The sequence below is a fragment of the Phascolarctos cinereus genome, unplaced genomic scaffold, assembly GCF_003287225.1.
Source record: "Phascolarctos cinereus isolate Bilbo 61053 unplaced genomic scaffold, phaCin_HiC Scaffold_3;HRSCAF=262, whole genome shotgun sequence".
In the NCBI taxonomy this organism is placed as follows: Eukaryota; Metazoa; Chordata; class Mammalia; order Diprotodontia; family Phascolarctidae; genus Phascolarctos; species Phascolarctos cinereus.
In genome coordinates this window covers 143266942-143280522 of record NW_027555736.1, presented here as the reverse complement: position 1 = coordinate 143280522, position 13581 = coordinate 143266942, and the positions used below count along the sequence as shown (strand labels likewise).

General features: G+C 41.7%; 1 protein-coding gene and 1 non-coding gene across 2 annotated transcripts in view; one reads left to right on the top strand and one right to left on the bottom strand.

Annotated features, from left to right (window-relative positions):
- Window positions 1-13581, top strand: part of LOC110206483 (death-associated protein kinase 2) — a 185462-nt gene that overhangs the window by 37307 nt on the left and 134574 nt on the right.
- LOC144456467 (U6 spliceosomal RNA) lies at window positions 9965-10066 on the bottom strand. The gene has a single exon (XR_013485555.1). It is a non-coding gene; the product is annotated as a U6 spliceosomal RNA (small nuclear RNA).

The window sequence follows — 13581 nt, the reverse complement described above, 5'->3', positions numbered from 1 at the left end:
TCTTTTCAAATTTTTTTTTAATGCTATGATCTTTAGTATTCAGGTCATGTAGGCATTTTGAGTTTAGAGTAGTATATGGTGTAAGTTGCTGGTCTAGAACTAATTTTGACCAGACTGCTATGTAGTTTGTTTTTTTTAATATTTCAGTCAGGATTTTATTCGCAGGAGCTTTAGTATATTTCCCTTTAAATTTGACCTGGAGAGTTGGTGTATCTTGATATTCCTTGGTCCTTTGGGAGCTTGTGGAGTACATATCTCTTAAAAAAAAATAAAGACAAAAACCCCATAAAGACAAAAACCCCATTTACTTATTTATATAAACAGTTATCTCTCCCTTCTACTATCCCCCTACTAAACAATGAAAAAAGAAAAAGAAAACCCTCATAACAAACATGAATAGTCAAACAAAACAAATTCTCACACTGACCATGTTCAAAAATGTATTCTCATTCTACATTTTAAGTCCATTATCACTTCAGCAGGAGGTGAGTGATATGTTTTATTTTCAGTCCTCTGGACTAGTGATTTATCATTGCATTGGTCAGAGTTGTAAAATATTCCAAAGATGTTTTTCTCTTTTATATTGTCATCATTGTATGAATTATTCCAATTCTATGTTAGTCTGCATTAGTACATAGAGGTTTTCCCATTTTCCTTTGAAACTATCCATTTCACCATTTCTTTTGGCATAATAGTATTCTATTATATTCACATATTATAATTTGTTTATGGTAAGTGAATGTAATGATATGTATCCCAAATAAGTGGGCACCCCCTTACTTTCCAGTTCAGGTCTACTATGAAAAGAGCTTGTATTTGCATCCCCAGAGAATCCTTGGCTTAATAAATGTCGACTTGACTAAAAATGTTCTTTGTATACATAAGTCTTTTTCCTTTCTTTTTTGGGGTTTGACCCTTGTAGTTTCATAGCTGAGTCAAAAGGTCTACACAGTTTAGAGCATAGTTCTAAATTGCTTCACAAAATGGTTGGAAGAATTCACAGCTCCACCAACAATGCACCAGTATGTCTATTTTCTGGAAGCCTCTCCACTATTTGTTATTTCCCTTTTTTGTCATCTTTGGCAATCTGATAGAGTATGAGATAGAACCTCAAAACTGAATTTGCATTTTTCTAGTTATTAGTAATTTGGAGCATTTTTAATAACAATAGCATTGTAAAGACAATTTTGAAAGATTTGAAAACTCACAACAATGCAATGACCAACCATAATTCCAAAGAACCAGTGATGAAGCATGCTACCTACCTCCTGACAAGTGTGGTAAATTAATTCAAGATGCGGAATGAGACATCTGTCTTTGGACATTGCTAATGTGGTATTCGTTTTGGTTGAGTATGCATATGCAATACTAGCTTTTTGTTTTTCTTTAATTTTTTTTGGAGGTGGAAAGAGTGGAGCTAGCAATAGGATTACCAAGACGGGGGTGGGGGGAAGTAAAGAAGATCAGTGAAACTTTTTTCTTTTATCAAAGCTTTTAAAAATGCACAAAGAACAACAGAAAGAAGGTCAGTATAGGAAGCACAGACAAGCAGGACAGCTTTCAAAACAATATTTTGACTTCATTGTCTACTTGGAGGTAGAAGCAAGTTGCTCATGGTACAACTTGCAATTGCATGGGTCATCCTCCCTTTCTGTTTTGCTTTATATATGGTAATACCTATCCTGATGTTTGTTAAGTTATGAATTGAAAAATATTTTAAAACAACGATAACAACCAGTGAAGCAATTTTTATCTAAGGTTGCACAGCTAGTGGAAGAGTCAGAATTTGATCCCAGGGCTTCTGACTCCAAGGCCTTTTTATACCTACACCACATCCTGGCTTGGATTTTGTCAGTTAAGAGTCACCATCAGTTAGGTGTTTTAAAAAAAGTTCTGTTGGATTTTGTGTGCATATGTGGGTTAGGGAATATATGATTTTATTTTTTTTTTTTTAGCCTAAGAGTTAGTGTTGATCAAAGCATAGTGGTAGCAGTGGTAATGGCTTGTTTTGTGGCATAGCTAGAGTATTTTTGGTTTCCTGGCAAAGTCAAATAGGTTTTTGTAATTCGATGAAAGAGTTTACAAAGTTTGTAAAGGATGCTATAATACTCCTGTCCTGCAGTCTAAGGAGCTGTCCGTCCCCTGCACATTATACACTAAGAATGGTCTTTTTGTTGTCACAGCTTGGTTGCCACATGTTGTGAGTCCTCTTAGTAACTGTTCTAATTGGATCTGGAATGGGAACAGGGTTGGCGTAACGGCAGCCTTATCTAGCAACTCTATTACCACAGAGGTTCAAGATGTTGACTCATCCCATTCCAGAATGCTCTCTCATCGGGAGTAAGAGACAAATAGGAGTGCCCTGACTGCCACCGGACAGGCCCATGAGCTATCTCGGCCAACGGTGCCAGACTGCAGGGAACGAATTCCTGCTTCCACAGTGTAATGTGATGAACCCCAAGGAGGTCCTTTCCTTCTCACCTCCAACCCCCCAAATCTCCCTCTCCCTGCCTGTTACTGGTACCTGATGTGTCACTGTAAGAGCTTCATTCCTTTGAATTTTTTAGGAGTCTTCAAGAGATTCCTTTTATCAACTTTGAAAGACTTAAGAATTCCGATCAATGTAATGACCAACAACAATTGCTAATGATAAAATATGCTACCCATCACCTGACAGAGAGATGATGGATCCAGGGTGTAGAAGGAGACGTACAGTTTTGGACATGACCAGTGTGTGAATTTGTTTTGCCTGACTATGCATATTGGTTATGAAGGTTTGTTTTTGTTTTTCTGCTGGGGAGGGTAACTGGGGGGAGAGGGGTCAAGTGATGTAAAAAAAATAAAGAAAAGAGGGTCATCACAGCATTAAAAATGCACAAAGAATATAACAGAAGAAAGACAAGATGGAAACACAAACAAGACCACTGCTTATTGAATTTATTATATACTTAAAAGGAAAAGCAAGATGGTCACAACAGCCTAAGACTTATCTAATTGAAGAGATGGATTGCGACCTGAGTTGATGGAAGGAGTTGCCCACACCAAGGAAATCATAGAGTCTTTATATATTAATGTATTTCTTCATGCTATACTCATAAAAAACCTGTGATATAGGTAGGGTAGGCATTGGTATACCCATTGAACTGATAAGAAAACTGAGGCCCAGGGAAGTAACTCAGCTAGTCGATGGCCAAACCAGGACTGAAAGTCCCAATATACAGGCCAATGCCTTTTCCATAGTAGTAAGTGGTGATCTAACATTATATTATACATTAATTGTACCTTGGTTAACTTTGCCTTTGAGGGTTTTAGGATAAGCCTGGGTGGGATGTTGCAGTGCAAAGAACAATGGATTGGAAGCTCTTGAGGCCTGGGTTCTAATCCTGGCCTAGCTACTAGTGGGCTGTGTGACTGTGGACTTCACTAGCAGAAGCGGTATTGTACAGTGGAGGGAGGTAATGAATTTGGAGTCAGAGGACTTGGATTCAAATCCCACTTTTGTGTGACTTTGGACAAGCACCTTTCTTTTCTGGGCCTTAATTTCATCATCTGTAAAAATGAAGGGGTTGGATTAGAGGACCTTTGATTTTCCTTCCAGCTCTAAATCAGTGATTCCATGATTCTCTAGGCCTCAGTTTTCTCATCTATTAATTAGGGATAGCAATAACCTGGAAGGGTGCTTCTTTCTGTAAAATGAGGGTGTTGGATTTGATATCTGATTCTCGATACCTGAGTATCCTCAAATCCAGCCTCAAACACTTACTAGCTGTGTGACCCTGGGCAAGTCACTGAACACCTCTCTGCCTCAGTTTCCTCATCTGTAAAATGAGGATAATAATAGCACCTCTCTCACAGGGTTGTTGGGAAGGAGTCAGGGAATAAGCATTTTTACAGTACCTACAATGTACTAAGTGCTTTCTATAAATATTGCCTCACTTGATCCTCACAACAACCCTGTGAGCTAGGTGCTTTTATGATCCCGCTTTTGCAGATGAGGAAACTGAGGTTAAGTGACTTGCCCAAAGTCACACAGCTGATAAGTGTCTGAGGCTGGATTTGAACTCAGGTTTTCCTGACTCCAGAGCTCCGTCCACTGTGCCACACTTGTGAGAATACAATGAAATAACATGTACTGTGCTTTGTAAACCTTAAAACCCTGTACTGATGCTTTGTTATTATTATTTGGTTGTGTCTAATTCTTTGTGATTCTTTTTGGGGTTTTCTTGGCAAAGATACTGGAATGGTTTGCTGTTTCCTTCTCCAGCTCATTTTACAAATGAGGAAACGGAGGTAAACACCACCTAGCTGGCACTATATAAATGCTAGCTATTATTATTCTTTGATTGTGCAGAGGAGGTGCTGATCCAGCAAGATTAAGCCCACTTGAAGAAACCCTTAGAATTTCCTCTTACCTTTCCCCAGGTGTGAGTGTGGGCTCTCAGCTTGTAGGCTGATGTAAGTGATTGATACTATTTGGCACATGCCCTTTCTGGCTCTGATTCATCAATATCCTGCACCTGGGTGCCACTGGCATTCGGCAAGTCATTCCTTGAAGTTTTAGTTTTCTCATTGTTGATTGATTGCGTGGTTCAGATGAGCAATATGCCAAGTCCTCATTTGGACTTCTTAGAGTTTCTCACATGAGTTTGCTTTCCTTCCATTTAACAGATGGGAAAATGGAGACAGGGGATGGTTAAATGTTAAGGACAAAAGTGAAGAATTGCATCTCTGCCCCATTTCAGCCCTCCTGGTTAATGTGATTGTAACAGGTGACTTCTCTTTTGGGTTGCCTTACCAGTTTTCCCAGGCCAGCCACAAAGCCCGCTTTGATTAGCATTGAGCGAAGGCCTTCCTTATCCTTTACACTTATTCAGATGCTGCCATCCTTCAAGGCCTCGGTTCTGGCTCACCTCTGCCATGAATCCTGCCCAGACCATCCCGGTGGATAGGGATCTCTCCTTCTGTCTGGTCTCAGTAGCACTTAACTGCTGGCATCATGCCATTGGATACCGTTTATGCTGCCTCATATTTTATCTTTTGCCTATGTGTATTTTGTTTCCACTTAGATTGTGAGGTCCTGGAGGCAGAGGGCAAGTCTTATTCATGTTTGTGCCTTACACATAGTAGGCACTCAATAAATATTTGTTGTTGATAGCAAGAACAATGTGAGGTAAGCAAGTGGGATGGATATTGGCCTGACTTCTGGGAGCCAGGACACCTCCCAATTCAGTAGGTGAAGAGGAAGGGAGAGGAAGAATATTTTGAAGATAGAAAATGGGATGAGTATGGAGGTGGGAAAGTACAGGGCATGTGGGGGCAGGGCAGGGCACAGTAATTTAATTTTGAGGAGGGGTCATAGGGGAGAAAGACTGACCAATGTGCAGGGGATTTGGAGCAGGCAGGGGTGATGCTACTTTTCTGGAGCAGAGAGAGAGCTATGTAGCTTGTGGGCAGGGCCCATCTTTAGCTCCTGCTAACAAGACCTGTTGTAGCAGCTATGAGAGGGCAGGATGGGGAATATTATTCATCCATCTTTCACTCACACTGGCACTGGCCCAGAGCCCAAGGGGCTGGGGCTTCCTCAGCAGCTGCACCCCTCTGCAGTGGCTTAAATCATAAAGAACCAGTTGCAGCTGCCACTTGACTCCCTTTGCAAGATAATTAAGAATCCCTTGCTTTGCTTGGTGTTTTACTTTTTACAAGGTGCTTTCACCTACGTTATCTCCTCTGATCTTCCCAATTTATTAGGTTCCTACTTACTATGTGCAATGTTCTAAGTGAAAGACAAAGTTTAGATGAGACAAGTCCTTATGGAGGTTACTCTCAAGTTGGTGGATAGGAGACATGAACAGATAGCTGTAATACAGAGTAATACATGTTAATGGTTGAAGAGAAAGCCAAAAAAACAGTGCTATTTGAGGCAGTTAGGTGGTGCAGTAGATGAAGTACTTGACCTGGCTTCAGGAAGACCAGAGTTCAAATCCAGCCTCAGATATTTACTAGCTATGTGATTCTGGGCAAGTCATTTAATCTCTGTTTCCTCAACTGTAAAATGGAAATTAAAATAGCACCTACTTTCCAGGGTTGTTGTGAGGGTCAAATGAGATCATATTTGTAAAGCATTTAGCATGGTGCCTGCCGCATAGATTCTTGTTTCTACTGGATGATGAGGGGAGGCTTTTTTAGAAGAGGTGGCTTTTGAGTTGGGGTTTGAAAGGATGGGTAGCAATTCATAAGATCATAAATTCAGACCGGGAAGGGACCTTAGAGGTCAATTATTTAGCCCCAGTCCTTCATTTTATGCCTGAGAAAACTGACACAGAGAGGTTCGTGACTTGCTCAGTCTTCTAATTCCAAATGGAGTCCTCCTTCTTCCTCTCTCATCTCCATAAAGTAGAGAGGGAGAGACAGACAGACATGGAGAGACAGATAGACAGACAAGGAAAGAGAGTGAGAAAGATGGGGGAGAGACAGAGAGACGGATGGGTGTGGGGAGAGAGAGAGACAGACAGAGAGACAGAGACAGAGAGAGACAGACACAGATGGGGAGGGGGAGAGATGGGGTGGGGGAGAGGGAGAAGAGGAGAGGGAGAAGAGGAAAGGGAGAGAGGGAGAGAAGGAGAAAAAGAAAGAAGGAGAGAAGGAGGGGACAGAGAGACAGGGAGAGGGACAGAAGGAAGAGGGAGGAAGGGCAGTATGGGATCACATATTACTATTCCTGTTTCATCAATAAGGAAACTGAGTTAAAACTAAGTCAGTAGTGCCATGAGGGCTCAGGCTTAAGCCCCATGTTGCCTCACCTTGGTGCTCAGGGTTCTCTCAACCCTCAATGAGCAAGAACCTCTTTCTATCTGGAGTTAATCAGTCATAAATTCTAGAGATGGTCTTTCCCCCTTGTCTTTACTCCTTCCACCTAGTCCTAAGTTTTCCTTTACTCATCACAGACCTTTTTATTCAAAACCAGCACTATGGTAGGCAATTCTCCTGGCTGATAGTAGCTGGCGCCCATCCATAAGTTTGCCCATTCAGTAGTGGAGGCTCTGGTAGATCTCTGAGCTCTTGCTGATGGGTAGGTTGGAGGACATTGTATAAGTAGTGGTGTACACACTGTGCTGAGCAATCTTTGACCTTCAGAGTAAAGATACACAAGTACAGAACATGCTGATCCAATCCTCTTCCCCCAGCTTCTGAACAGTGCAAACAGACCAGCATTTTCCAAAATAGCTGGGCAAGAGGATGAAGCCAATCTGTATCCCTGCCAGTGTTCACTGTCCCCAAACATGCCTCGTACTTTTCTATTTTCTCTGATTCCCCTCATCTGGAAAGCCCAGCCCTTCCTCCTTGTCTGCCTTTTTAAGTCCTTGCCATCCTTTAGGACTTGTCTTAGGCCCTGTGATCTCCCTGACCCCTCCAGTCTACCATGATTCTCTTTGCACTCCTGTAACAATTGTCTGAACCACTCATTTGGTGATTTATCATGTGCTGCCATGTGACATCAGTTGTGTGGTTAGTTGTTTTGTATGTCTATTCAATTTTTCCCGTGTCTATATCTTATCTACCTAGCTGTAAGTTCCTCTAAGGCAATATCGAGCCTTATAAACTAGTATCTTCCACAATGCTTTGTTTATTAAGTGGACACTTCTAAATCCAGTTGAACTCAGGAAGGAAGATCACTTGGTGGGCTGGAGGAGTGAATGGATTGACCAGACGTTTTCAAGTTAAGGAACCTAGGTTTGACATAAGGCAGGGAGTTAACCAACATGCCTAGCTGGGAAGCCCAAGACAAAGGGGATGAGTGTCAGGGAAAACAATGGTACAGAAATATTTCATCATGACACTGTATTCACAAACAGGGTGAAAGTGTATGACTGTACTCGGAATCTTAGAAAATAGACAGGAAACACATCCTTCTTTCTTTTCTCTACGAAAACAGCATGCCTCAGGAATGGTCCCTAACACTTCCCCTCCTCGCCATTTCCCTTTGGAAAGAGACAAGGCAGAGCATCATGCTGCAGTGGAAAGTGTGCTGGTTTGGGAGTCACCTGGTTCTGCCACCTATTACCCATATAAAAGTCATTTAAACTCTCCGGGCCTTACTTTGGTCATGTTTAAGAGGAGGAGAATGACCTTGGAGATCTCTCCCAGTTCTCTGAACCACTGGTCGAGAATCCTGGAGCTGAGGGATGATGGCCAGGTTGATGGCCAGGAGGAGCCACAGTAAAGGCTCATCGGTTCCAGGCTGCTGGTTGGTGCCTTTGTGACCCAAGCCCACAGTTGTACCTGTTCTCCTTTTATCCCCAGCTCTGGTAAGAAAATTGTTCTTTTTCTGACTGAGCAGTTGGTTCACCACACCCAGATTATGTTGGTGCCCTCTCCAATTTTGCTGAGTGAAATAACCAATTAGGCCTGAAGAGGGAGATTTATATCGACTCACAACGCCAGTCATGATTTATTCATGTAAGGTTGAAACATTTATATGGATTGGGTCCTTGTTTCAAGCAGTTCCTGTGCGCTACTTGGCCAGCTGGGCAATATGCCATTAGTATTTTTCCAGAAAAAGTTTTTTTTTTTCAAATCTGATTTGCTTTAAAAATTTCAAGAAAATCTCTGCTTCCGGTCACTTAATATAACTTCTTAACCCCATCCCATCTCTACCCGCCACTCCTCTAAATTGCATTTCATGCTTATGGAGTAATGCAAAATGAAGTCCGAATACATGGGTCCAAGTTCTGGTTCTACCACTTACTTGGGCAAATTATTTCTCCTTGATGGGCCTTGATTTTCTCTTTTGTACAATGAAAGTTTACCCTAGATAACTTAGGCGTATGATCATGGGCAAATCACTTAACCTCCATCTGCTTCAGTCTCTTCATCTGCAAAATAATAATAATGATGATAATAATACTATTATATAATAACAAAGCACTTACAAAGCTATATAGCCTTTTAAGATCTGCAAAACATTTACAAATATTATCTCATTTTATACTCACAACAACCCTGGGAAGTAGGTTCTATTATTATCATCCCTATTTTACAGGTGAGGAAACTGAAGGAGATAGAGATTAAGTAACTTGTCCAGGATCACACTGCTAGTAAGTGTCTGAGGTTTGATTTTGAGCTCAGGTGTCCCTTCTTCCACTTTCTTCCCTGTTTTCCTCTCTCACTTCTCATCCTCTTTCTTTCCCTGTTTCCCTTCCTCACTTCCTCTAATTCCCTATATACGATGGATGCTGGTAGATGTTGATATCTTTGAGAAGCCATGAACCTTTGCAAATTGTCTTTAGGTTGGATGGAAGCCTGACCTACCTAACATCAGTATCAGAAAGATCTCTCTCCTTGGGCTGATTTTGTTTCAGGACAGTTAGCCTGTCTCTTCAGCAAAATAAAATTAGTGGGTTCTGTCAAACACGCATCAGTTCTGATATTTTGAATGAGTTGATTAAAGAAAAGAAATTGTGGTCGTCTGCTGGTGATTACTCTGTGAAACATCAGGGGAGATCTCCTATGCCTCCTTAACATTCTAAGTTGCCAAAAGTAGGCCTGACCTTTACAGGAAATCTGAGGGAATGTCTATGTATGTAGGCATCTAGGTATGTGACTGCATCTCATAACCAACTATAATACCTTAACCTGATTTATTTTTATATTTTTATATTATATCCTCCACGGGGGATATAAAAAAATCTGATGGAGTCAGATTTGTTTATTTATTAGCAAAGAAACTCATTTATCCAAGTTGTTAATAAAACAGAAATCAGAGAAAGTGTACATAGGAGAATATATACCAGACAATACAGAGTGAATGAGCTCTCCCTTTGGGAGTGAGGTAACCCAGCCCATCCGAGAGTCCCAGATCTCACTCAAAGGGAAATTCCCTGAAGTCTCCAGTGTAGCAAGCTGGCGATAGGGATGTGATAGAGATTGCCAGTTTTCCCTTATGTAGGCTTTTTCCCAGAGTCTTAAAAATATGGAACACTTCAGGAATTTAGGTGTCATCCTTGCTCCAGGGGCCATGCTAATCTTTGTTTTGTTCCAATTTTAGTAAAAGTGGTGCTGAAGCGACCTTGGAGTCACAGGTTTTTAGAGCTAAGCTAGATCTTTGAGTAGGCAGCTAGGTGGCACAGTGGATAGAGTGCCAAGCCCAGCACTCTGTGACCTCAGACACTAGCTGTGTGACCCCGGGCAAGTTTGCCTCAGTTTTCTCATCTGTAAAACGAACTGGAGGAGGAAATGGCAAACCACTCCAGTACTTTTGCCAAGAAAATCCTGGAGTTGCAGAGAGTCAGACATGACTGAAAAAGACCTTTGAGCTCATCCAGTGCACACCTCTTCATTTTATAGATAAGGTAACTGAGGTCTGGAAAGGTCATAGGTTCATAAATCTGGAGCAAGAAGGAACTTTAAAGGTTACAACTCCCACATTTTACAGTTGAGGGAACCAAAACTTAGAAAGGTTAAGTGACTTGGCCACTTAGATGTGAGATAAATATTAGCTGTTTGATAAATATACATCAGTCACACCTCTCCCTGCTATTATTACTGTGGATATTCAAAAACTGAACAATTTTTAAACATGCATTTATAATTATTTTCCTCTAAAATTACCATTAGGTAGTTTGCCTGGGAATACACTTGTTTCACTATTTGATAAGGCTTAAAAATAATGAAGGACAACATGGCGTAGGGAAGTGATGACTGGCCTTGGAGTCAGGACTTTAAGATTATGGGTTATAGTGGGCAGCTAGGTGGTGCAGTGAATAGAGCTCTGGCCTCGGAGTCAGGAGGACCTGAGTTCAAATGTGGCCTCAGACACATAACACTTCCTAGCTGTGCGACTCTGGGCAAGTCACTTAACCCCAATTGCCTCACCAAAAAGCAAAAAAAAAAAAAAAGACTATGGATTATAGATATTCACTCTGCATTGGTGAAGGGAGTTTTACTATGGGAGTTCCTTAAAGGAATGAAATGTCAGGTCCAGACCAAAATGATAACAATCAAAATGCATTTAGTAAGCACTTACCATGTGCCAGGCCCTGTGCTTGGTGCTGGGGGTGCAGAGACAAAAATGCCCTCAAGGGGGTCATATTTCTATTGGGAGAGTCAATATGTACATGTAGACATATTTATAGAAGGTAGTTTTGGGAAGGGATGATAATAATTGTAGAAATAATAATGCCACCTTGTGTTTGTGTCACACATTTACTTTTCTCGGTTCTTTTCTAATTGTGTGGTCTCATTTTGGTTTTCTAGTAACAGTGAGGTACATTGTTGTTGTTTGTCCTTTGTTTTCAAAGAGAAGTGTGACATCAGGGAGGTGATGCCATAACGTGCAGGTAGGGCTGGTGCAATTATTCCCATTTTATAGATGAGGAAACTGGGGCAGGGTTGGATGGGGATTGGAGATCAAATGATTTGCCTAAAGTCCCACAAATGGTGTTACAGCCAGGAGTAAAACCCAGGGAGGGGAGACCCTGACTCCCAGTGTTTTTCTTTGGTGTTAACGCGGCTTAGAATCCCAGTCAGAAGAAGAAAGAATCTTAAATCTCATAGATGTAGAATTGGAAGGGACCTTAGAGGTCTTCGGGTCTATTTTCCTCCTTTTGCAGATAAGTAAACTGAGGCCCAGCGGCTAAAGTGATTTGTTGTAGAATCACACTGCTAGCTTGTGGAACGGATGACCCTAGAACTACATGATATTTTTTGGGGGGAGATGGGACAAGTTAGGAAAAGTTCAAAGGAGATAGATTTTGGCATGGCCCATTGGGTAATGAGCCCCGTGCTAAGTAGCATCCATCCACAGGGCTCTACCTGGTGCTTCACTTGTCAGTCATTGCTGGGTCCAGAAGGCTTAGCAGCTGCTGGATGAGTTAGAAACAGTCACAGTAGTGGGAAGGCTGTGCCTTCTGGACTTTACACCTTCATGCCTGCAGACCTGCCTCGTTAAACCCTGTCCTGTTTCTGAGGAGGACAGAAGTATGGGCGTAAGCAAGAGTTTATGAAAAGGATTACCAAAGGCGTGGCTGAGAAACAGCTCTGCCTAGCAATCTTTAGTTCTGAGGCAGGTGCTGACGCTAGGAGAGCCTTGAATTTTGTCCTTGGCAGAGTGAAATCTGAGGAGCTAATATCACCTTAAGTCACCCTGGAAAGGGGAGTGGGGTGGGTGGGGGTGAGAACTTGGGCTGCAGATAGGATGGCCAGAGGAGAGTACACCAAATCATGGGGGTTTATGGAGGGCAGTGTATTCTAATGCCCCTGTCTACTCTGGTGCCTCATCAGGGTATAGAAATGACTGAGTCCTCCAAGTCTCTCTCAGTAAAAGACAAACTGTGGCATCACCTAGAAAGGCTTCTAGTAGGCACCCAATGATGAACTGGCTTCCAGGGACTAGATTGTGTGGAAAGCTCTACCACCAGAAGACTTGACCACTGGATCGAGAGCAACCCGTGAAATGCTCCATAAAAGCAGAGGCAGAAGTTCTTCACCTGGGGACTGTGAACTTGTTCTTGGAATTTTTGATGACTGTATCTCAATAGAGTTGGTTTTCTTTGCAGTCTCCTATATTTTAGTTATTCACTTAAAAACATTGTTCTGAGAAGGGGTCCGAGGCTTCACCAGACTGTCAAATGGGGAATTGTGGCACAGAAAAGGCTAAGAATCAGTGCTATAGTAGGACTGTAGATGTTGGGCTAAAAAGCAATCTTAGATTGTTTAATTTGCAGGTGAGGAAACTGAGACCCAGAGAGGTTATCCCAGGTCACATGGATAGTAAGGAATAGCACTAGGATTTGTACTTGGGTTTTCTTTTCTCCAAAGCCGGAGTTCAACCTTACTTGGGACTCCTTGGACTATGTTTAAGTTCCAGAGCCTTCAAAAAAACTTTCAAAAAAGACCTCCTCATAGCTATCCATGGGGGCAGCTAGGTGGTTGCGATGGATAGCGTGTCCTAGAGTCAGGAAGACCTGAGTTCAAATCTGGCCTCAGATGCTTACTAGCTATGTGACCCTGGGCAAGTCACTTAACTGTATTTGCCTCAGTTCCTCATCTGTAAAATGAGCGGGAGAAGGAAATGGCAAACTACTCCAGTATCTTTGCCAAGAAAACCCCAACTGGGGTCATGAAGAGTTGGACATGAATGAAAAATGACTGAACAGCAACATAGTATCTTCAGTATCTTCACTGTGGTTTATGATTCCTCTTGTTTGTGCCACTTTAAACACTATCTCTCTAATTTTTTTTTTAGATTTTGTTGAAGATTGTTCAGTCCAATTTGTTAATCGTGTCATTCAACAAATATTTATTGAATATCTATTGTATGTCTGGCCCCCATATAGGCACTGTGTGTGTGTGTGTGTGTGTGTGTGTGTGTGTGTGTGTGTGTGTCTGTAGGAGAATACAGGTATAGTATGTGAAGTAGCAGCATTATGTGTTAGAAATCAGTCAAACAATTAACAAGTGTTTATTAGGCATCTATTACATTCCAGGTACTTCCAAGTACTAAGGGTATAAGTACAAAGGATGGAACAATCCCTACTTGCAAGCATCCTATATTCCAATAGAGGAGATAATAAGTACTTATAA